The sequence below is a fragment of the Dermacentor silvarum genome, chromosome 1, assembly GCF_013339745.2.
Source record: "Dermacentor silvarum isolate Dsil-2018 chromosome 1, BIME_Dsil_1.4, whole genome shotgun sequence".
NCBI classification, from domain to species: domain Eukaryota; kingdom Metazoa; phylum Arthropoda; class Arachnida; order Ixodida; family Ixodidae; genus Dermacentor; species Dermacentor silvarum.
This window is the reverse complement of record NC_051154.1, coordinates 60,641,545-60,666,027: the sequence shown is the minus strand read 5'-3', so window position 1 is coordinate 60,666,027 and position 24,483 is coordinate 60,641,545. Positions and strand designations below refer to the sequence as shown.

At 46.5% G+C, this 24,483-nt stretch overlaps 1 long non-coding RNA gene across 1 annotated transcript in view; it reads right to left on the bottom strand.

Moving 5' to 3' along the window:
* Positions 1–12,510, bottom strand: part of LOC119442321 (uncharacterized) — an 84,858-nt gene extending 72,348 nt beyond the window's left edge. The window contains exon 1 of the long non-coding RNA XR_007467414.1: positions 12,325–12,510. This is a non-coding gene — a long non-coding RNA (uncharacterized LOC119442321). The remainder of the gene's footprint in view (positions 1–12,324) is intronic.
* Positions 12,511–24,483: the final 11,973 nt, after the last annotated feature.

The window sequence follows — 24,483 nt, the reverse complement described above, 5'->3', positions numbered from 1 at the left end:
ACCGTTTATTTATGGCCATGGAGAGTACATTCGCACTAAATACTATCGTAGCTTGCACTGGAGGCACAATGCTAGAGAGCGGAGCTGATGGGCACCTAGCTAGTCCTGGCTTTTGGGCTAGGCTAAGCACCACCAAGTCATCCCCAGCATTTCCCGGCATTTATTGATTATTGTTCGATAATCAATTATCTATTGATTGGCTATCGACTGGCTATCGCAATGTATTGGTCACGTATTTGGGCTAGGCCAAGCACTACCAGGTCATCCCCAGCATTTTCCGGAATTTCTTGATTTTTGATAGATTATTGTTTACCTATTGATTGGCTATCGATTGGCTATCGCAAGATATTGGCCACGTATTTGGGCTAGGCTAAGCACTACCAAGTGATCCCCAGCATTTTTCGGAATTCATAATTGGCTATTGATCGATTATCGATTAACTATTGATTAGCTATCTATTGGCTATCGATGACTGACTAAGCTTTAGTAGTCCCAACCATGCTTAGCTAGACTTAGTCAGGCCCAGCTTCGCTAGTTCACAGGGGTATACGTGCCATTGCGCTTGCACCCTTTCTGCACTACCACCAGGATCGGCCCACATTTTTTGTGGACGACTAACGGAATAACAGTCGGCTTAAACAGCTCCGCTGTTAAATAAATCAAATGTTATTTGAGTTGTAAATTAATTAGTGGTCCTTTTGCTGAGTTATTTACAACTGAAGGTTCGCTCTAGCGTGTGATAAATGCTTCTATATCGTTTGTTTTGAAATTCCTCGCTCTTAAATCAGAATTTCGAGGTATCAAAGTCGGCGTGTCAAGTATGAGCCTTTAAGCTTTGTGGGGTTAAGGTCATCATCGTCATCATCATGGCGTTCTGCTGCTGAGCAAGTCGGGCGTTCAATTTCCTCCTTCGGTGGCGACGTTCCTACGGAGGAAGAATATAAAAAAGAAAAAAGAAAAAGTTGAAGGGCGATTCAACCTTGAGTTGAAGTCGATTACAGAAAAAGTCTTCCTGAGTGAGTTGGTGGTGAGATAGGGCTGGAGTCACTGCGCACGGCATTGTATCGCGTCACCCCTCACGTGAGGAGAGTAGGAGGAACGTTGGACTGTTAAATTTGTTTACTGCACTATCTTAGCGATCAGCACAGATTTATAGACAGCACAACATGCGGGATCGGCTTGCATTTTTAGACTGCACTATTTTCGGGATCGGTCCACATTTTGACATACGTTGACGTGTGAATTAATTTAAGTAATTTCCTATGTTTTACATGCCACAGCTACGACCTGATATGAGGCACGCCGTTGTTGTGGAGAAGGATCCGTGGCGTTTTATTTTAAAAAACTGGCAGTTTCGCCTACACAGCGAACCATTGACAGCGATAGTAAGTTTCTGAGTTGTGCTAGGACTCCTCGGACGGTGTTCAACGTATACGCGGGTGCGACATCTTAGCGCGACGCAGCACTTACGGTGGTTCCTGCTAGATAGAAGTCACAGCGCCCTGTCAGCCACGAAACGTCTGACAACGCCGGCGTGATGAAGAGAGCCGCCAGTGGTGTTGCAAGCATAGCACATCGACGGCGTACGAAGTGAAGCCGACGCGAAACCGTCGGCGTTCGTAAAACGCGCCAAGCGTTTCCACTCGCTGGCTTGCATGCCGGAAATTTACGGATCTTCTATTCAGCCTCTTGAGGCATGCCTCAAGTGTAGTGTAGCGGATGTAGCGGAGCGGATGGTGTGGATCGCGCCGGCAAACATTATGTTCATATATATATATATATATATATATATATATATATATATATATATATATATATATATATATATATATATATATATATATATATATATATATATAGGGTCAAATTATGCTGCACTATCTCCGGGATCGGCACGCGAAATAGACAAGAAACATAGCTCAATAGGGAAAAGTGGTGGCAAACTGGTAACATCTCCTGGGTCTGTATATAATATAATGATTCCTTTCGCTCGATGCCATATCCCTTTCTTATCATCCTTTCGCTCGATGCCATCCCTTTTTTATCATCCACCGATCAGGACCGGCAGATCCTGGTGATTGGGAAGACGGAGCGCTGCTCGGACCACTGACGTAGCGCGAAAAGGAACGGGATGGAATCGTTACTATATGCCCGCTCTTTATACGTTAAAGAACAGCGCGTATTTAAAATTATTCCGCGGACCCCCCGTGGGGTTCTTTAACGATCCCCCAGTGCATGGTACATGGGCGTTCTTGCATTTCTTGCATTTTGGCGTTGCAGCGCAACGCCAAAGTCACTACAGGACCACGGGGGTTGCCAACCAACTATAGGTTTATTAAATTTAACCAAGTGTTTTGGACCACTTCTGACCCCTTCATAAGGCGTGGATTCAGTAAGCTGCAGCGGATTTTCATTGATCCGCCTTGCGACCCTGGCTGTGTTTTTGCGGGAGGCGTTCTTGCGAAGACCCTATATACGTGTAAGCGAGTGGCAAAGCACCCACCGGCCGGTTGAGTGTCCCGGTGGTGGCGTGAATGTTCCACGACCATCAATACCCCACTTAGCTACCGAACTTTAGCTAGTGCCACTGAACTAGCTGCACTGCGGCAACTGCTCTTTATATGCTATATTAAAGAGCTCAACCATGGGTCATCTTTACCGACTTACGAGCGGTCCTGCAGTTGCTGAAGTCGCAATGCACACAAGAGCATCTTGTCGAAGGCACCAGCCACCTGTGTCAACTGCGCCACAGCATTGCGTTGCAGTGGTTACATAGCCACCGTGGCATACAAGGCAATGTTCATGCTGATCGCATTGCCGTAGACCTTTTATTAAAATTGATCCGTCTTGTGAGTTTAACACGCCGCGAGGCCTCAGTAGGCAATACCAAGCATCCCTTTACCGCATCAGGCTCAACGTGGAATATACCAGCTACTTTTAATGAAAACATTTGTCGTTAGACTCGCCGATGTGTTAATTTTGCAATGTTCATGATGGCTTACAGCTTGTTTATGTGACTGCACGACTAACCAGACAGATAATCCCAAAAGGCTGTGTTGCACTTGTACTGCGACTAAAGCTTGAAAGTCCTGGACATTATTGGCCCGTGCCAAAACACTGCTAGTGGATATCGCTCAATGAAAGCACTTCGGGTATCTTTGAAAACTACTAGCCTTAATTAGCCTTTATGAACAGTTTGAGTATGCGTGCGTGTCAGGTGTTTGTGTGATCACTGTGTAAATCATATTTTTCCCTCAACGGCTGGAGTAGCATGCCGGGCCATCAGCCAGGTAAAAATACCCCGCATTTTATTAAAGACAGCAACTCTTTCTCTCTCTCTCTCTGTCCTTCCGTTCAGTTTACCGTGTTTTATTGGTTGAACGAATTCTTCTTGAACTGTTGATTAAAAATGTGACGACTGATGCTTCGCGGTAAGTCGGATTATTTGAATCAATATGAAGATATAGCGCTCTCTGTGGGTCTGCTTCCTACGCATAGAAAAGCGTAGTTCATGGTTTATTCTTGTTACTATAATGTCGCCCAAGAAAAGAAGAAAGCTGTCTTTCCCATACTCGCCTGTAAACGTTATGGTCGGCTCCATTTAATTCAGGTGCCACAGGAAACTGTTTGGCTGGGACTGCTAGACAACGTACAAGTAATCGTCCACAAAACGGACAAACATCAGTTGCACTGGGAAAGTGAAGACGGCCCGTTACTGAATATGTTCCGTAACAAGAAATGTTACGCTTGTCCCGTCCTTCGTTTTCTGCGTTGACGTAACAAGAGATGCCACAATGACTGAAATTTAAGGAACCACAGATGTTTTTCTCGTGCATCTGGTCCTTTGAATGAGAAGTAGAGGCTGGAAGGGCAAGTTCTAACAAAGTGCAAGTCTCATCAGTAGTTAGGACGCAGCGATCACCTACGCCTGCATCATTCTGCAAAGTCCCTCGAGTTACACGCAAAGCTAGAACAACGGTAACACTGATGAAATTGTGATTCATCAATTATTTTTAATTTCGATGGCAATTCTACATAATGTCGTCAATGATGAATACGTGTTGAGTATTTGCCACCCCTTGATATACCGGAAAGTTCCAGGCAGTATTGATATGTCTAGAAGTCATGAGCAGTGGAAGCAGTGTGCTCAGTCTGGCATAAACGAACCAAGCCGCTCCGATACCTACATCTTCATAAAGTCGATCTGTCCTATTATACACATATACCGCATTCTAAATTTCACCATAAAATTATTACAATACCTTTTTCTAAGTTTATTGCGGCTACGCTTACAAATATATACCACTCAAACGTATTTAGTGAATGTGCTGTACCCGTCACGTTAAGACCCATTCAAATGTCTTTTGAAAATAATAAAAAAAACACATTCATTTTGTGAGCCCAATGTGAATCATGTGAAGGCCACCATGCTTTAAAACACAGTGTGAAGACCACCGATGTGAAAGCAAGTGTTGCTTCATCATGGCTAGAGAGCCCACGCGTCGTACAGTTAATTTCTGCCGCTTACAAGTAGCTTTTGAATAATGAAGTGCATTCTAAAAGGCCCTTTTCGAAACTTCTCTAATTTTGAAGTGGCGAAAAATGTCGCCTGTCGCCTAATAGAAAAATTTGGGACTCAGCAGACACCAAAGTCGCTAAATCTAGTGACCAAATCGCTACGGCAACACTGGTCTACAGGGCCTTATGAACCGTTTGTCGAACTGGTTTAGAACGGTTCCTCCAGTAAAGTCCGGTTCTGGTTCAGTTCCAAGATGGTGTGAAAATAACGGTTCAGTTCGGTTCCGATTCAGCTGAAAATAACGGTTCAGCTGCGGTTTTCGGTTCAGTTCCGGTTCGGTTCGACACCCTGATACCAGGTCATGGTACTCGGCTGTATCTGACTCTAGAGACAAAAAACTATGCGCTATACTTTCATCAACATGCAAGAATTGACAGTTTGCGCGTGGTTTAGCGCATCTGTCTTTACCCCTCACCTGTTAAGCAAACTGGCTCTGGCCAATATATCACTTTGCGTTTGTGTTAACACTCTGTCTCGTGACGCGTGAGCCTCCGACTGCGAAGGGTAAGCCTATATTAAGGAGGGGATACAATTGATCGCGTGTTCCTTGCCACAATATGCAAGTACTGCAAATTGAAGTGGAATTTACAGGTACATACTGATAGTATAGCGTAAGTTCTACACTATTCTACACTGTAGGAGATGAGCAGGGTGAAACCCTATGTAGATTTAATGACTACGAAGATGGGAAATGAATACTTCGAGACGCAGATATGCACTATAAAGTGTTCAAAAACATATATAAATGTGTGGCGGTACAGAAAAATACTCGTGTCAAAGTTACACAAACTTTTGGACGCGAGATAGGAGCTCGATGAGTAAACTGCAGCAAAATACTCATATCTTAGAAGAAATCTCAGGGGACAACAGGGCAAAATAAGCCTTGCGATTAGTGGTTTTGGATAACAATATATGTAATGATGCATGGTATTTTCTGTACTGTTACTATTGCTCTAACTGAGTGGTGCGTTTGAACCTTCCATCCACGTTAGTACATGGAGGACTCTTTCACCCAAAGGAGCTCTTTCGGACTCTTTCGCCTTGGTGTCGTAGTTACTAGAGAGTTTTAGATTAGGGGGACGCAAGCGTAGGGGCCCGATAGCGCTTGGGGCCGCGGTACTGCGCACGCGCAGACCAGTCTGCGCGTGCGCAGTACCGCGGCCTCAAGCGCTAGCGGGCCCCTACGCTTGCGTCCCCCTAATCTAAAACTCTCTATTATGGCGTTGTGCTGCCGCGGTCGCGGACGCGGACGTGCACTGGTGCACGTTGAAGACCCCCAAGTGGTCGAACTTAATCCGGAGTCGCCTGCAGTACGCGGGTCTCATAATTATATCGTGGTTTTGGCGTCTAAAAGCGCAGAATTTAAATGTTTTTTAATATATTCCTGCTTAAATATATTGTTTTAAGAGCGCCCGCGATTACGTGCTTGCCATTCTTTCTCTGTATGTCTCAATAAATTTTTGTCTTACCATACGAAAATAATCTGTTTCGGAATAAACAGGGAGACAAGTTTCCATTATTCCCAATTATTCAGTTAGTCAATCGATGTATCAATTATTCAATCTGCCCATCAATAATGGGGAAACCCACTTATCCACTGTTGTGATCACTGGGCAAACGCACAATCAAAAAATGTACGCCACCCGAAATTTCTATTCCCCAATTACTAGTACCAGACTGACTTTCTTGTGATGCGAAATCTTTCAATAGCATTAGCGCGAATGATTAAGAAATTATAAGATGCACTGCTGAATAACGTTTTAACAGACAAACTTCATTTTTTTTATTATTGAGATGAAAATACATTTATAAATGTTTGTCGGCCTATCTGACGACGGCTATTCCTTGTCATTAAGTTATTATAATAATATTAAAACACAACGATGCACCACGAAAAGGAAATGTATAACTTCGTGCACTAGTTAATACTCAAATACGGTAAAATAAAATTTAGCGGCTCAACGAGTAGAAGTCGTCCGCGAAAAGTTGTAGTTAAAACAGAGTCCGCAGATGTCGGATGCAGACGAGTACTTTTCACGCAGGCACACAAATTTGGCACCCAGAATAGCTATAATCAATGTTCATCAATTACATTAATCTTTTCAAAGATGCGTTAAAGTGCGCTCACTGCTTTGCGATCCACTGCTTTTGATGGTCATGGATCCAACACATGGCAAGTGAAAAAGGCCGATAAGTGTCAAGTAAATGCAATTCTTATTCAAGGCGCTGTTTATGTGTAGTGTGCTTGGGGCATTCGAGAAACTGGTCGCATACGCGCTCTTGTCTTCGTAGCTGCGCGAACATACCCAGGAGTTTTGGACACTGCCCCTGCGGCAATCTGTCAAAGTTCACAGCAATACACCAACGTAAATCAATGGGCAGCGTTCTAAAAAATGATATTTCGAAAAAGGCCGCCCGAGTTCTGACGACGTCCAGATAGCAACGTCGAGAGGGTACGCCCTTCCAATAACATGCCTATTTACGGCACTTGGTAATTTTCCTGCAGTGTTATGGCAGTGATTTAATCCTGACCAATGTTCTGCTGTAACACAGCAAACACGCAACGACTAAGTTCTGTGAATACACATGTTAATCAAAGATCTTACCCTCTCAGCGTTCCTAAGTCAACGTTGCTGAAGTTCGGGCGGCATTCTGAAATATCATTTTTTTTAATGCCCCCCCCCCCCCTCCCCACTGAGTTGCTCTGGTGTACTGCGGTGAAGTTTGACAGATAGCCGAAGGGTCATTTTTTAACATTCCTGGACATGCATGCTGGAGAGGACGCACGCTTAGTTAGAAATAGAGTGTGCTTGGTGTAGGCAGCTCCGAGGCACAGACGACGCGAGAGGGTGTCGGGGCGTCGTGGAAGCTGAGGATCTATCTGGTAATCAAGGTGCAGCAGGTAGATTCCTTTGTACTCTCTGTAAACCAGATCGGCAAACAGCATCCTTTCATGAGGGCGCGTAATACGCACCATGTGTCCAAATTGGAGAGGGGAATATTGAAGGTTTCCGAGGAGTCATGAGCTGCTTTAGCCAATAGACACGCTGTTTCATTTGTTTTGATTCTGCAGTGATTTGGAACCCGCTGAAATACCATGTGTTTTTTACAGCGAAGCTGTTTACCTCTAGCCCCCGTATGCATCCCCCGCATGCGATCCCAGGAGGGGGGGGGGGGGGGGGGGTATCCTGGCTGGCTTACGTCCCTATAACGGTGCGTGGACAGGAATGCGTTTGCTAATCCCGGATATAGTGCAATTCCGGGCCGACCCGCGGCGACAATGAAGCAGGCTTCAAGCACTCCGACAACTTCCAAAAAAAAGTTTAATATCATGGATCCAAAAGAATCACATAAATTCGGCGTTGTAAAATTATATATTTATATATAAAAGTGCACTTAGTGTAGCAAGCTGGCTTTCATGCGCTTTAGTTGTTTTAAATCCTGTGTGACGAATAATGAGAGGGGGATAGAGTGTGGCGACGGCGCCTGCAGTGCCCATGGCCTGCGCTTCTGTGGTTATAACGTCACGAGCATCGGAGGTGTCGGCGCCACTGCGGCAGCAGTTGCGGCAGATGCATGGGAGGTGCGGTTACCGCGACGGCGCTTGTGTCGGCGTAGTGTGGTGCCGTATGAAAGAAGTCGCAGTTTCGCCCGAAAGACGAAGCATCGATTGCGATAGCAAATTAGCAGAGAGCCATACGAATTAACGATAGTACTTTTGTCGGCCGTATCAACTTGTAAACGTTCGCTTGCTAACTAAATTATGAAGCATGGTGTCAGCGCGCACAGCAAACATGAACACATCACGCTCGATGACCGCGGACACTCGCTGTCAAAACGCTGGCGTGAGGAAACGCGGCAGCAGCAGCAGCGAGCGAAGTGACCTTCGTGCGGTCTATCGCTTCAACGCAAACTGAGCGCCGAGGACACACAGCACGCACAAAGCTACGAGCCACCGACGCACCTACTGCGCCCTCAACGCAGATCGCTCTCGAGATAAAGGCCGCGCCGCGCGCAGACGCCACATACGCAGTTGCAGCCGCAGTAAAACGCCGCCCCCAATCCCTCCCTTTCCCCCGGTGCCTCGCAACGATGGATGCCTCGCGCTTGACGGAAAATGGCGCACTTCCTGCCAACTTTCCTCCCTTTAGCGCGGGCGAGATTCATCCGCGATCGCCGGCTCACCCTCGCACGCTTTTTATTGCACATACAGCGTACCGCGCGGCAACGATTTGATCGCCCTTGGACTTTACACGGAACCTCACGGCGACGGTGATGGCGACGACGGTGGCAGAAATGCGCCTGGAGTGTCCATATAATTGCCATCGCAATAAAAAAATGTATGATTTCATAATGTATGCAACCCATGTAGGCAGCCTAAACAACTTCGCAGCTAATCCGTCCCCATATGAATGTTGCGGTCCCACGAATTTTTTTAATGCTGCAGCTTGATTAAGTTATTATACTACAGCGTAAGTCACACGTGCTTCTATTTGTCCTTGAGTGGTATTTTAAATACAAGTGGAAGCCCCAAAAGAATTTATGACGACCCACTTTCATGGCCTGTTTGATATTTTGATGGAAGCGACGGCTAATAAAATTGCTACTAGCTCCAATATTGTTGACGATGAGAGATGTTCATGCCGGCATGCGCATTCTTCTTGCATAGTTGTGATGACATATGCCGGTGTTGATCTTTCTTAAGTGACGAAGTCCTCAGTGTACACGTGAATAAAGTCTTCATATCTGTTAAACATATGACATGAGGCCAACTGCGTCACTGCAACTGTTGGGACGTGTTTTTTTTTTTTTTTTTTTCATGCGAACGTCTAGAATTGACGTTTCAGTTGATGATAGTTCCTGAAGTCGGGAAGGAAGGGGGAAGTTCCGGGGGAGTGGGGGGAGGGGAGGGAGGGTTAGATCAGGGTGCTAGATAGTCTACATTGGACAGACCCCGTATCCGCGTTCTGGGATAACTCTCACTTCGGAAAACAAGTGGTTGTGAACAGTGCTGGATGACAAGTAAAAAAAAAGTGGCAACATCTCTACACGCTACGAACCACAACAAAGGGGGTTGCTGTGCTTCTGTTAGTGTTAGTGAACTGGACGCTGCTTGTTGAACTCCCAGGCACACGTGCTTGTAGCAGCTGCTGAAGTCGATGGAGTTCTGTTGTGAGAATGAGCTGAGGCAGTAATATAATTTCTTTTTAAGCCCACTAACGGGAAGCGGAGTTGCCCTCACTATTAAAAGGGCGGCTTTTATTTTTATTTCGCCTTCAGCGTTTTCTTCGCTATTTCACCTCACTCCTTGCGATCCGGACCCGTATTCACAAAGAACTCTTACGATAGAATAAGAGATAATTTCAATAAGAGATAATTTCAGGCAATCCTGATGGTGGGCACATTATTATCGAAGGAGGCCGGCCTATGACGAAAAACACATGCGGACGAAAAGCTTTGTGAATTCGGCTCTTGATCCGTAACTCGAAAGCTCAAAATTTTCCAGATGTTTAATCTAAGTATGTGTGCTGGTGCGTGCTCTATCTAGCACGATATATCCGAAAGCGAGTGTCGGTGCTCTACATTACGGCACTTTTGATTGTCCAGACGTACAGTTCTGTAATGTGAGCCCATAATTATTATTTAACGTAACACGTGAGATCCTGGTTCTAACACGTTACGCTCATAAAAGCTTGCCGTTTATGTGTCCGTTAAAAAAAAAAGTTAAGGTAATACAGACGCTGAATGAACCCAGGATGTATCGTAATGTCACAAAAAATGCCAGAAAGATGCCATTTTGTACGCATAAGTATGAGAATAATGATTATTGTTACGCTGGTATACGGGAAAAAATTTAGTAGATCTGTATGAAAACACGGCTCCTCTTTATCGGTGAATTCAAATTTCCACCTAAGAGCGCCAGGAAAACTTGTCATGACATCAATTTCCTAATTAGCTATTGGTTAAGCGTAATTTGTCACTTTACAAAATAGACTGTGTCACGAGGCGACGTGGATGGATAAAGAATAACGTAATTCGAGGACTATTGACCGCCACGTTATAGACACACGCAAAACGGCGTTTAATCGCAATGCCATCTGCGCAGCTATCCTGGATAAGAAATACGCTGAATAACGCGGAAAACTCAATAGACAAAAGCAATAGCATGAGTCCTGGTACCTCGTCCTCCTGCTGAAAGGAAGCAAATTATGGGTAAGCGAACGTCACTCGCTTTGCTCGCACAAAAAAAGGAAAAAAAGAAAAAAAAGAAATATAAAAAAAGAACTGAGGAATGTATTTCCGATAGCATCTAAACATGCTAATACGTGCCTTTTGCTGAAACAATCAATTGCTTCGGAATCGTTGAAATGATCTAAGTAAACTTAAGTCAAGATGTGCAGAAGCCTTCCTTGTGGGTGAGGTAGAATGAAACGTTATTTCTGCAGCGAATAAATTCAGGAGACATACAAAGAACAAACACGTTTTTATTTATAGGAATGGAAATATTTGGAAAGCAATAGCTGCTCCGCAGTTGGTAGGAAAATTGTGAAAAACCTGCTAGACGGTTTTTGTTTACGCGCAGCGTAAATGTCGGCCTATTCACAATCATCCCTTTCTGTTTTTTTTTTTTTTTTTTTTTTTGCGCATTGCAGGTTTGAATATTTTAAATACCGCTTCCTTGCAACGTTCACTTTCTTGGAGAAGCGAATGACTTGACGCACATGACCATCATGAAGGGACAAGTGAGCACCACTCTTTCTGTACGCCACAAATTGTAGCCGAGCATGGCTCTTTAACCAACCACTTGTCACCCGACATTACTTTCAATACTGCGCGACGCGCAAAAACATCTCGAAAATGGGAAAATGCTACGGCGGAGAAATACATTGACTGGATGCACTGAGACATAAATTGACTTTACGATGCACCCGACAGGTTTTATTAATGCGGGAACACTCACACGCGCATGCATCACCCGACCGCCTCACGCTGGTGCGCGGACATGCATTTACGGCACACATCACATTGTACAGAAACGGGTAGTCTAATACCTTAGGTTTGGTACGCAGTTTTACAAATATGGCACTACAAAACTTTACGTGCACGTAATAAGACTCGTTTTATGTAATGTTAGCGTTAACGCTAGGACCGTTAACGCACAGGCAACGAAAGACCGTCAATGCGCTGCAGGGTACGCAAGACAGATGCGGAGTGACATCCCAAGTGCGCGCCCATTTCTGAATTATTCCCGCTCTTTTTTTATGTTCTGTAGTTTTTTTTTTTTTTTCCGAGCTCCAACGAGTGCAGTCATGCGGCGGAATCGACTTGACCATGATGCACGTACGGGTACGCTTCCTTTAAGTCAGTTAAAACGTCACAATTATATCATGTTGTGCCCCGGGATACCTGTTTGGTAGCTGTCAACTGGAAAGATGCAGCTGATGCAGAACACAAGAAGAAAAGACGGGACCGGTACGTACTCCCGAAGACGCTGTGCACCCCTCTCGTCTCTCGTCTTGTGTCTCAATTAAGCGCAACATGAGCCGTCAATACCAGCAATGGAATCACGTGAGTACGCGCACACGCACGCACAGCCCCTTGTTTGGCACCGCAGTTATCTTTTGGTTGTCGGCCCACTGCACACGTGTAAGCAACCTGCCCTCGTGGCATGCACTTGAGCGCAACAGGACGCTCGAGCACGGCCCCGTCAAATTCGGGTCTCGAGCAAGAAAAGCGTCACTGACCTGCCGTGAGTATCGGCGAGGAGGCGGCCACCGGCGGCTCTTCCGTGGCACGCGCCGGCGTGCGCGCGGCCCGACAGCGTCGACAGGACGGCTCCAAATGCCGGCGGCCGATTGACGACGCGGTCCTGGCCGCGTTCGCTGCTCGGGCGAGAAGGGCTTCCGAATAGGCGGCTGCATGGCTCGAAGTCGCGGTAAGCTCTGCCGCCGCCGATTTTTTTCCTCATGAGGTCTTCTGCTGGAAAGACCACCCGTAACAGCTTTCTTCTTGCGTCTGATATTTATATATCTTTTTATATATATATAAATATATATACGTGTGCCTGTGTATGTGTTCCTGCGAGGGATCCATATAAATAAATAAGTTTGTTATTACAACAAACAAAAGTCCCCAAAAGCGCGCTTCCTCCGGCTGCTTCTCGAAAACTCTTTCTCTTCCCCCGTGCTTCGCGCAGCGCGGGCGAGAGGAGGGCGCGCCAGACGGACACAGGCGCCCCTTTTGGTTATGCGCCCTGGCGCTTGTTTTCCTTTTGCGGATTAGGTTTTAGCATGGCGAGGAAAGAGAGAGAAGAAAAAAAAAGAAAAAGAAAAGAAAACCGGCTTTTTCCGTGGTCCAATCCCCCAGGTAGGGCTTCCGCTAATCCGGATGAGGAGCAAGCAGGAATAACATTGGCCCGTCGCGGAGCGCGCGGCGGCTGCCGGAAGCGGCGGGGAGAAAGGACGGGGGACCTCGCACAGCGCCGGCCAACGCATGCGCGCGCCGTCGTCGGCGGGCGCGCGCCGCCGGCCACCGGCGACCAATTGCGCGCCGCCGAAATCCGCCGACGATGACCGGGCGGCTCCGCGCACACCCACCGCTCGACCTCGGTTCTGACCGCTCGCCACCGAGCCACGCGTCGCGACCGACGTACAGCAAGCGCACATCACTAGCCCTGTATTAACCTGCACTTGGAAGCGCTGTCTCGGCACGCGCAAGCGATGTAGCTTTCGAATGTCCCTGCAGCGCGTTCCTGAACGCCCAGAGGAAAGCAATGCGTAACCTATATGGTGTGTGCTATACCACGCAGGGAGCAGTTATCTGGGCCGCCAAACATTTCCCGGCCCGTCTTTTGTCCCAGGGCTGCAATGCAACGCGCAATCCTAAAGCGAAAATTCGGGTTATTCCATTGCCATCTTGTAGAAGCACTCAATGAAACTTCTATTGCAGCGTTAGGTGATTATCCACGTGAGCAAGTTCATCGTCGATTCTCTTCTCACGTAGATTCTGAGCAGTTCATCTTCAGTGCGATCACAGTCAATCAACTTGACAATATGGTGAAGTCGCAAGTGAGGGTATACTGTAGTGAATGCAAGCGAGAGCTGGCGAAACTCGCTGAATGCGGTTGCCGAAGCGTGATGCAACGAGCAGGGGAGTGAAGTTGCCGTGCGGCATCTAGGCTTACCGTACCGAAAGATTTTGATTGTGTTGCGTGTGCTTAGGTCATCGCCATGCACAAACAAAGCCGCATTGAGCTCTTGAGGATGTGAGGAAGCTGTGCAGCACCTTCTCTGCCACTATGCCCTTCCTTCTCTGCGCACTGTTTCAGCCGCTTGGACGACAGAACGTTCTCGGAAGAAATTATCGTGAATTATGCGCTCATGTATACGCACAGAGACACTACAGCACTACTGCTCTTCTTCAAGGCAAGTGGATTGCAGTACCGTCTTCGACTAGGTCAGCGAACGTTTATCTGCAGGTGTCAACGCACTGGCACTCTTTTCTATCTTCTTGTCTTTCTGCCACCTCTCTTCCTTTTCAAGCGTAAGGTAGACTGGATGCAACCTTGTCTGTTATCATCCCTATCTTTCCTTCTCTCCTTTTTCAATTAAGGCATTCATTGCCTCTTCTTGGAGAGAGAGCGAGAAAGGGAATATTTTTGGCTGCAGGAATAGCAGCAAAGAGCAAAAGACTGCTGCAGAAGCACGTCTAATAGAATGCTTTGTCGTATACGGTTAACTCTTGTCGAGTGTTAAACTCTGTGACAACCGTGATAAGAAACTGCGGCTGCCAGCAATGAACACACAACCTTTCAGACAAGATATAGCAGCCGTATTGTCAAGAACAAGTGGCCTTGTCAATTTTATCTAAAATAACCGCCCCCTGACTTCTAGATTCAGCAAATTAGAGACCTCTAAGCGGTGGCAGTACAACAAGGTACGGTTTGTACATTTAAGTCCGATATACGAATAATATACCCAATTGACGAGAACAACCAGGCGCTTCTTTATTTTCCCTGGCAACCGTCGGTGTTAAACTTCTGTGAGTATAATACGAATGATCGCACGGTCACATGGATGGGATGACTGAAAACATAATTCGCAGAGCACATATACTAGGGATATATTTGGAGATAAAAGTGTTCTTGAGGACGGCCGAAGGCCACATACATTAAAGATGAAGTACAGGTTGCGTGACTCGTCGCTAGATCTACTCGCCACCATTCCACATCTACGTACGTACATGTGCTTGTGCAATGCGAGCGCCGTCGGGTGAGAACCCGTGCTGCTTCCTCTACGCGGCGTTCTCCGCCGTATATAGAGATTGTGTCCGTGTAGCGTGCTGCATGTTGAGATCCCGCGGCGTCTTTCATAGACGGCCCTTTGTGTCCGACGTTTATCCTTGTGCGTTCGCTGGCTTCACCACCAGCTACAAAGATTCCTGGCAAATGTAAATATTTGTATAGATGTAAGCGCATCGCTAACGAGTTCAGTTCTTAACCAACAGAACACACGCCACGGCCTAGGGTTGGTACTACGTAGAGCGAGCAAAATGTTAGGGGACCAGAGCATCCGCGAAAATTTCTAATTTTGTTCCGGTGTGGGCGGGGGGGGGGGGGGGGGGGGTTGGAGGCGTAGAATTGAGGCATGTACTACTTTGGTTAAGCATGGACATGTGCGTTGGGATACTAGCAGAAAACTACATGCCTGGGCTGCGGAAAAAAATCTCTCTCTTTTTTTTTGCTTTTTTTTATGTTTCTTTTTCACGGCACCCATAGTAAACGGTACTTTAGACTGCGATTGTACTCTCGTTTTCCGTCAAAGTCACATAAAAGAACTGTTACAAGACCACGCAGGTGCATTGTGAAGTGACTCATCATTAGACCGTATTGGTGAACGTATCATTGCTGTCAGCAGTATAAATCCCTCCCAAATTATGTATGACGAGGATGGGGTAACTTTCTCCTCTCGAAGTGCCTCATGTTTCCTGCGTTCATAGACGTCATACTAGTAACTGCCTGGATTGAAATACAGAGAAAGCGACAAAATGTAAAAGACGGGACATTAACCAAAAGATTCGCTACCCAGCGTACGAAAAAAGAGAGCAAAATATTGAAAGTTAATGCATAGAGGGGATGTGAGCGCCATTTCAGTGAAGAGGGAATAATTACGTGCGAACATCACCTCCACGTTACAATCGAAACTAAAGTTTTGGAAGGTAGGCGAGTTGGTGCATATTCACCCCTCATTGAATAACTCAGTGCACAAGAGCTTTCGCCCTGTGCTCTGAGCCAGTCGGTTTTAGTTGAACAAGCGACACATTTTCAAGCGAAGCTTGTATTGGCTGACAAGTTTCGGTGGCGTTGTGGTCACGAAAAAAAATCCGGCTGCTCTCAGAGTAGAGCAGCTGTTCCAGCTGCGCCGGCGCCGGATCACGTGACGCGTGCGGCCGATCATGGTCGTTTAGTGTGTCGCGGGGAGGGAAAGGGAAGGAGAGGGGGTTGGTGCGCGCTCCTCCGAGCTTTCCTCGCCTGAGATCAGTCTCGGCACCCGGTTGGGAAGGCCCCGCGTGGTGCATTCCGCCGAGGAGCTGGCTGCGTTTGAGCAACGGCGCCGCGAACTCGCTCGGGAAAGGGCTCGTCGTTGACGTGCCAATTCTAGCGTGAGGGCTTCCGAAGCCCAGGCGAAACGTCAGCGAAGAGCAGTGAAGAGCAGAGGCCAAACGTCAGCATCGTCTTACACTCCACGAACCCGACAACGGTGGTGCACGCCTCGGCAACGCTAGCGCCAACTTCCCCGGTGCGACGGCCATGTTTCAATGCGAGTTTCTCAACCGCAACTTCGGAGCCAGTTGCAGTGCATGTGACCGTTTGTGGTTCAAGCACAACGTGATACTCGTCAGTGCAATTCGTTCCGAGGAACACCGAAGAAACACACGACAAGCTTCGCTTACCCCCATTTTTCGGTAGGGGAAGGGTTGGCCATTTTTTGCTACGTGAATGCAAACAAAGCTCCTGACAACCTAACCAGAAGAATGAGAGACCTTTAAATTTAATTATTTATAGTGGGCTTTCATTTTAACAGCGAAAAAATCCGGCAGAACCCATCTTTCGATGATTGTCGACGTTAATGCGATTAGCATTCAAGTAATGTAGTGGCAAACCGTATTGCTGAAGACACCTTTATTTACAATATATAGTGGACGAAGTGCGCTAAGAATGTTATTCGCATTAGTACACGCATGCGCCACAGTGCCACCACAGACCACAGCGTGCACACTTTCAGACGCGACAAAGAAAGCTTCACTAAACGCGGCATCTCAACTACAGCCAGTTCTGTCTCGCTGGCCAGACCATAGCATCTACACATTCTAACGCTACAAAGAAACCTTCACTAAACACGGCCTCCTAACAGCATCAAGTTTTGTCCCGCAGCCGTGGCCTCCTAAAGGCAGCCATGGCACTTTTGTCCCACTGGCACTGTATAAATAGGGCTCAGCTTATCTGACTTCGAATGAACTACGACGCGATTGCGTAGGCGTCTATTTTAGGCGTAATATTTTTATTCGTTGTCACCTAGGCAGGCCGGCATTTTCACTTATATCAATCGGACACGCATCAGTGGAGTGCGCTCGCAGCAGTTGAAGAGCGCCGTGAAAGAGGTACACCGACAGATCTAAAAGTGCCTTAGGTAGTCAAAGAATGTTAATCGCATTAAAAGGTCTGCTTCCGTGCGCGCTGAAGGCAAGCACATGTTCTATCTTACATTTTGGCGATTAAATAGCAGGGGACAAAACGGTGTCCAGGCCCTCAACGTTTGGTGCTGAGGTGAAAATTCTGGGCATAGACTCACAAAACTTCTCTTATGGAAGTGCCGCCCGCAAATTGGCCATTGTCTTGGCGGTGGACAAGATAAGCAGGCCTTGGACGGCACAGGACGCCTCCACGTCTCTCTGCCACGCCGGTGTTCAGAGGTCGCCGCTGTCCCGTGTTGGTAGCCAAGCACGAAGGAGTGACGCTCTCGTCGGCAAATTCAATTGAAATTTTATTTCCGTGTTAAGGCAAATATAGAAAGCAAGAAAAAGAAAAGCATATTAAGCAAGCATAAGTTCCAGTCAGATAATAACGGATGACAGCCATCGTATTTTGCGACACGTCGTGCCGTTATATCAGTTGTTTTCTTGTCCCTCGATGGCATCGTCATGTCACCTGTCCGGCACAGTCAGGTGATCTGTCCGTGTTGTTCTTTCCCGGCTGCGCCGTCACGTGACGTATACGTCTTGCCAATGAAAAATTAAATAAAGTCTTCGCCTCCTCAAGGAGCAGCCATGCGCAAAAACGCACAGATCCTCATGCTTCCCTCGGGTGACCGTAACGCAATGGCGTTTTGAGATCCTACCACTGTGATTATCTATCGACATTTTCATGATGTATTCCTTACGCGTTATCAGTGAGTTATTACAGCATGTATATGATCTACAGCTCGCTGTCTACTTGCTGCCTTCTACTAGTCTACATCGTAACCTAGGGTCAACAGAAACGCAACAGCACGACTGTTTGTTGTTGTTACCATAACTATATCCTTACATAACATACTGTGCAGGGGTTTTCGCTGTAGAACACACTACTCACTCTACATACCTATCCCTATTATTAACCACGCATTCATACATCTATGTGAACCACAGCTATCGTTTCATTACAACCACCTCTAAAAAGCACTCCGCAATTCTGCGCGCCCGCCGCACACCCACGCACCTACCTCCGCTCTCCTCGGCAAAACACTCGGGCTGCTCCTCCTTCCCCACTCTATCGCTCTCACCTGGTCAGTTGCTTCGTCGAGGACGTACCTCCTTATATCGCGTCATTGTCGGATACTATCGGATTAAAATGTTTGCGTAGATACAGATCGTTAATTTTCATCAGGATCGGTCCATCCCCATTTTTACGCTGCCTCCAGGATCGGCCGGCGTTACAAATCCGGATACAACAGTGACGGCCCAGTTTCTATTTGTATAATCCTATCGAATTAAAACGAGGGAGCGTGCAAGCTTGCAAGTATATAGCACGGTCTTCTTCCTGGATTTCGCCGCTAAGCCCGCTCCGTATAGACGAAAAGATTCTCCCGGCTTCCTTCCGGCTTCTTCGAGGCTGTCAGATGCGCAAGGCATAACAACCAAGGGCGCCGCGAGCTGCGGGGGTGATTTTCTTCGTAAGTGCAGCTTTGAGCCCGGGATTAATATAGGGTGTAATGTCGTAACCCTGCTGACACACGGTGGCTCTCATCTTATGGCAACCTCAGGATGTCATGCTCTCTTTGTATACAGACAGCGCGTCTCCGTCACGTGGTACGTTGCTGCACACACACTCCAAATATCGGCCATCTCGCTGTCACTCCTATGGCTATCATGAGTGGCAGATGCCCGAACAATACTAAATGAGGCGATGTCCTTAGGTTCTGTGAACACGGGCCCCGGAGATCAACCTGTGAACATACACCGACTGGCTTGCAGAAGTTGTTGGCTTGATAACAACCCCAATGCATGAAATAATTTGCTACTCTTGTCAGCCAAATCCGGACAGTCTGCTCTTTCAAGGACTCCTTGCTTTGCCAAATCAAATCCAACGTTTCAGAAGCCATTTCAAAAACAACTGAAAGGTGATCGTACCTAGCTGGTGCATCATGACAATGACAAAGGCGCGTCAGCATTTGCGATACGTCTCCAGACATGTAGTGTTGTGATCGATGTAGGAGCTAAGTGTAATACTACAGCAGCGCAAATCGTTTTTATGTGGAATCCAAACATGGTGAGTTTGGTGAAATAATAAATTGCCTTGTTAAAGGTGGGACAACAAATTCATAGGGCGTCTAAGGCAAGGCACACTTATTTCACGGCTAGAAGCTATTCTGCAAAATTGATCTCCTCTATGCGATCACTCACCAGAAGCTGAGGCGTGTGAGCAATAACCACGGTTATCCTACAGCTGAATCATTCAAGCGAGTCTCCACTTGCATGTGCCTTTCTCTCTGTATACTGAAGCAACTGTTCTTATCCCCCGTGGTGTTCCTTTAAGTCCGACGGCATCGAGAGCGCCGCTTTTTAACGGCAGCCACAACGAGACACATACGCCACATCCGACGCCACCTCCTTCTCTGCCCCCTAGGCCTGATTGAGCCAAGCATAAATCTGCGAACAAGGTCGTGTTAGAGAGCATGCCCTGCATGGAATATGTCCAATTCTGTGCGAATTAAAGGGCTGGAACGCACCCAGCCCAGCGGTGCTAGGTATGTCCTGGGGCGGTACAACCGGTCTGATAGTGCAAGTAATTTTAAAAAGGTATTAGGATGGGCTCCCCTAAGCGAACGCCGCAAAATATCTTCGTTTAAAGCTTTTTTATTCAATTTATAATAACCAAACTGGAATTGGGGCATTGTCATATACTTACGTCCTCCACGTTACATATCTGGACGCAGAGACCATGTTTGTAAGGTTAAGGAGTACATCCACAGGACATATAATTTTCAATTTTCTTTCTTTCTTAGGAATATAACAGAAATGAATTTGTTGCAGGACGAAGTCGTGAGCCGAAATTCTGCCGATTTGTTTTACACATGCTCTAAGCCCCCCCACAGTAATACCTGTTGGCGCTGCGGGATTTGTTTGAATAAAGAATACAGAATAAATACTGAAGCTTGTCCCGCGCTATCAAAGCTACAGCCGAAGCCACAGCCGAAGCCAGTTCAAGTGACACAGCGCTCCGCGGTTGCGCCGCTGTGCTGGCGCACAGCGGCTGCTCCCGGCAAATTGCCAGAAGAAGACCAGCAAGTGGTTGCGATGCTTCTATCTCTCATGAATAACCTTGGCATACTTTTGAGTATGCTTCGTAATTCGTCAGCGCTAAGTGCTGTGAAAGTGCTGGATGGTCTTAATCTAGTGCTTGAAAATCTCGAGTTAGCCCCATGGCTCGCCCACGGCCTTCTTTTCGCACTGAAGTCAAAAAGGCCGCGATTTACTGCTAACGACATACTGCGACATACTGAGACATAAAGCTATCGACCACTGACCACTGGGTCATCCCATGTGTCTTCAATGCACATCACCAGCTATGGGGAAGTACCAAGATTGACTGCGTCCTTTGCCGCGGACCATGATATGTGCTGTTTGAATTACGGCAGCCCAAGGTAACTGTCATACACAACATATAGCAGCTGCTTAGACTGAACTTTGGTGTCACGGCTCTTTGTGCACACACAATGTTCAATCTCTCCTTGTTTCCTCTTTCTATTCCCCCTTACCCCCAGTGTAGGGTAGCAAACCGGACACTCGTAGGGTTCATTTCCCTGCCTTTCCTCTCCTTGCTTACTATATTTCGCTCTTTTCTTCTTAGTATTCGAACAAAAGAGAATATTTGACTTTAAATAGTAAATCATCGATTCGAATGCGCATCTAGTAGAAATGACTAGGTATTTGATTCGTATTAAAATTTTCGAATATTCTCACATCCATATAAGATACTGATAGCAATTCAAATTGCTTTCATGAACTTGTTATGGGAAGGAAAAAAAACAATGAATGGAGATTATATATGTACTTTTAGTTACATCAGTGATGGTAAGTTACCATAATAAAATTTTTGACATAGTCATGTATAAATTAAGAAAATCATAAGACGGGCCATAGCACGGGGTTTTAAATGTGGTTTCAGTGCACCGCAAACCTTTCCGGAGTCTCTCTTAATTGTGCTAAAATGATGCGATACATTACAAAGTAAAAAAAAAAATTGCGCAGGACGAACCCACATTTTGAAACCTACGCGAAGCGAAGCTTTCGTGAAACGGATAATTAAATGCTGTAAAACTTTTCATCTTCTGCAATGCGTTTTTCAGCATAGCGATTACGTGCTTGCCCGGCAAATCAGCCAGACGCGGAAACCCCCACCACGTGACCCACCTACGTCACTCACACGACCCCGAATTACAGTCTCGGGGATCGGCCCTCTTTTCATCACGCCATTTCCGGGATCAGCCCAATTTACTATTGCACATTTTCCAGGACCGGTCCACCGTTGCCGGAGAGAACAGATGCGCCAAACCCTGAGCAAGAAGGTATGAAAAGCTTCACTTTAATAAAAGAATTATGCGCGCGAAGGGCGTGCTTGTTTAACTCAGGATATTTAGGTACCCTTTTTTTTATTCAACGTATTTAAGGAGAGGTTGGTGCCTATGCGTGGCGCTGGCTACTCCTCTTCGCTTACATGATAGTTGTCGTCGGAAAGTTGTCAACAATCACAGAACTGGACAAATAAACACACGGACGAAAATTAACGTACTAAGTCTCAGTACTGCAATATAAATAACTGTTCGCGCAAGAGAAGAGTTCACATAGCATAAATACTCGCAAGACCGAAGTGTTCACACGCAACGCATGAGTTCACACAGCATAAATGTTCACAAAACTAAGATGTTCACACAGTAGATGTTGGGCACTTGCGAATTAGGTCCCTCTTGAATGCCGCACTCTAAATGCAACAGTCATGTACGAAGACACAAATAATACATGAACACGAAGACACAATAAACATGTAATCAAGAGTGCCTGTTAATAATAACAATGCGAGATACCCTTTTTTTTTTCATTCCTTAATTCCGTACAGAACACAGCCGACCAAGGGAACATCTGCAGTGGTATTATAGGTGAGGCTACATACAAGCTGATTCGTAATATGAGGGCTGTCCTGTGTGCGAGTTATTCGGAAAAGCAGCAGCAGCAGCAGCAGCAGCAGCGCCCAGAAGCCACGGTCAGCAAAGTCCGGGAGGGCTCGCCCAGAAAGCTTCACCTTAAAAGAAAACACTCGTTAAAAGGAATGAAATGATTTACCACTGTACTCATTTCTGTGTTCCACAGTCGCTTGCTGCAATGAATCAGTTTCACTGTACGCTACTGTGTCATACGTAGCCCAAATTTACCAGCGTCGCCGCGGGCTTTATATTACATGGCTGGTAAGGAGTGACAAGTTGTCGGACACCTGCCGCCATCGCTATTGATTGGAATGGCGATACAGAGAGACATAGATCAAGTGGCTAAACGCATCCTGCTGGCCACAAATCAACAAATCAAATCAAATCAAATCAAATCACTTTATTACAACATCACAATGCGAAAGATACAGACGTTGAGGGCCCGGTAATCCGGCCAAATGCGCGGAAGTTAGTGCATGCACTAGTTATTAACAAATGCCACACAATTCACAAAACAGGGCCGGCGCATAATGTAAAGGTTCCTTTCGCGGAAATCTATTGCTTTCTTATCATCCACCGTTTACGAGCAGCCGATCCTACAGTGACGAAGTATAGTGGAGCGCCGCTCGGATCGCTGACGAAGAGCCGAAAGAAATTGCAATAAAATTGTCGCATATTTCTGGCCTTTCTGAACCGTATTTTGTAACGTTCAATTTCATTCTCCATTCTTATTTTTTAATTGTGCGTCGTGGTGAGTGGCCGATCCAAGCGATAACGGCGCCGCTGCGGCGTGTGATTCGAGGGGCGAGAATAATGTGAAATCAAATGGCTCCTACGAAAACATGGCCCAGGTCTGCCTCTAGTCTGCCTCTACCGTCCTGTTTCCTGGACTGGGATAATGTAACGATTTTATTCCGATGCTATTCCTTTTCGCGCTTCGTCAGTGGTCCGAGTGGCACTCCGGCCACGTTATCACCGGAAATGTGGATGATAAAAAAGGAATAGAATCGATCAAAAAGAATCCTTACATTATAATTTGTTACATTACATTACATTTGTTAATAAACCCCACTGGAGTGGACGCACGGCTTTAGACATGCCACAACGTTGTAAACTTGTATATACACATCTCCTCCTCTTATCATCATCATCATCATTCATTAACCCTTTTCCTCCCCGTCCCTTTTCCCAAGTATAGAGTAGCAGGCCAGAGCAAGTTACAGCTCAGGCCGACCTCTCTGCCTTTCTGTAAATAAATTTCTCTCTCTCTCTCCCCCCTTATATGGCCAAGGATCTTGTTTCTCCGTCAACCGGCAGGTGTAATTCGAGTTTATCGGTAAACTTTAGTCTCGTGGTTACGGCACGTAAGTTAAAATTTTCACATCAGCGCTCTCTCCTGTGCCTCTTTCCTGCGTTGTGTGTCGCAGTGTTGAAGTAATCTGCGGTGTGGCAAGATGTTCTAACCAGCCCAAATGAACACGCTGTCACGCTCTTAAAATTCTCCTGGAGAGAAGTGACGAATACCTCCGCCACGAACTAACGAATAATAATAATAATAATAAGATTCTTATTTATTTTTGAGCAGCCAACTGTTTGGTAGGTATGTTTGGCTCAGCGAAAAGAAGTATCTGATATTACCGATAACTGTCAACCTCTCTTACACACACATTTAATTAGAATATATATATTGTAATGCAATAATGGAGACACAGAGACAGCACCCGTTCCTGGGCCGGCTGTTCTATTCTCTCCCCGTCGTCTTTCTTCTCTTCTAGCGCCCGTCTTGCGAGCGCGCGCGGCCAAGTTCACTTCGCCTTTACACTCGGCCACGCTGCAAGTTTCCGGTGCGCTTACAACTAAGCAACTTGTCCAGGGTTTCAGGTCGTCGTTGGTGATGCGTCCAGCGCGCAACCAGCTTCTCTGGTGGGCGGCACTGACTGCAGCGCGCTGGTCGCAGGTTTCGCCGACGATTATCCCGTCGCTCTTGAAAAAATACGACAGGAAATTCTTGACGCCAAACCACAGTTTGTAGCACTGAACGCGCATGGTCGCATTGATCGCGGTCGGTCGCAACGCATCGATGTGGTCTACGACGCGGCTTCTTAATTGAGTAGATGAGCATCCGTGCTCGCATGGGACGCAACTTGCGCTTTTGCAGAGTTGCCA